General features: G+C 48.3%; 3 non-coding genes across 3 annotated transcripts; 1 reads left to right on the top strand and 2 right to left on the bottom strand.

The window, feature by feature from the left end:
* The first annotated feature begins 49 nt into the window (after window positions 1-49).
* Window positions 50-168, top strand: LOC118347459. The gene has a single exon (XR_004800668.1). It is a non-coding gene; the product is annotated as a 5S ribosomal RNA (ribosomal RNA).
* A 323-nt stretch (window positions 169-491) lies between these two features.
* Window positions 492-610, bottom strand: LOC118347460. Its single transcript, XR_004800669.1, has one exon. It is a non-coding gene; the product is annotated as a 5S ribosomal RNA (ribosomal RNA).
* A 189-nt stretch (window positions 611-799) lies between these two features.
* LOC118347458 lies at window positions 800-918 on the bottom strand. Its single transcript, XR_004800667.1, has one exon. It is a non-coding gene; the product is annotated as a 5S ribosomal RNA (ribosomal RNA).
* Between the last annotated feature and the right edge of the window lie 8 nt (window positions 919-926).

The raw sequence follows: 926 nt of genomic DNA, 5'->3' as shown, positions 1-926 counted from the left end.
GCTAGTATGTCGCTCAAGGATTATATGAATTTTAAGTAATTAGTTTGATGGGTGCGATCATACCAGCACTAATGCACCGGATCCCATCAGAACCCCGCAGTTAAGCGTGCTTGGGCGAGAGTAGTACTAGGATGGGTGACCTCCTGGGAAGTCCTCGTGTTGCCCCCCTCGTTTTTGTTTTTTCCGCCTAGCTAGATAAATTGACAAGAAGGACCACTCGGGAGTGGATTTTTCGGCCCGCTAATGCTTAGCTGCGGAGTTCTGATGGGATCCGGTGCATTAGTACTGGTATGATCGCACCCAACAAACTAATTATTTTAAATTCATATAATCCTTCAGCGAAATACTAGCGTCCTTCCGATCCCAATCCAAACGGAGATCTGATCCAAACCCATCGCTACGCGATGGGCAGGGCGCGATTTTCCAAAAAATCCACTCCCGAGTGGTCCTTCTTGTCAATTTTTCTCGCAAGGCGGAAAAAACAAAAACGAGGGGTGCAACATGAGGACTTCCCCGGAGGTCACCCATCCTAGTACTACTCTCGCCCAACCACGCTTAACTGCTGAGTTCTGATGGGATCCGGTGCATTAGTGCTGGTATGATCGCACCCATCAAACTAAATACTTAAAATTCAAATAATCCTTGAGTGACATACTAGCGTCCTTCCGATCCCAATCCAATCGGAGATCTGATCCAAACCCATGGCTACGCGATGGGCAGGGCGAGATTTTCCGAAAAATCCACTCCTGAGTGGTCCTTCTTGTCAATTTATCTCGCAAGGCGGAAAAAAAATCAACAAGGGGTGCAACACGATGACTTCCCAGGAGGTCACCCATCCTAGTACTACTCTCGCCCAAGCACGCTTAACTGCGGAGTTCGGATGGGATCCGGTGCATTAGTGCTGGTATGATCGCACCCATCAAACT

This window comes from Juglans regia, unplaced genomic scaffold (genome assembly GCF_001411555.2).
Source record: "Juglans regia cultivar Chandler unplaced genomic scaffold, Walnut 2.0 Scaffold_884, whole genome shotgun sequence".
NCBI lineage: Eukaryota > Viridiplantae > Streptophyta > Magnoliopsida > Fagales > Juglandaceae > Juglans > Juglans regia.
Note: the sequence above shows the minus strand (reverse complement) of the source record. Positions and strands in the feature narration are given on the sequence as shown.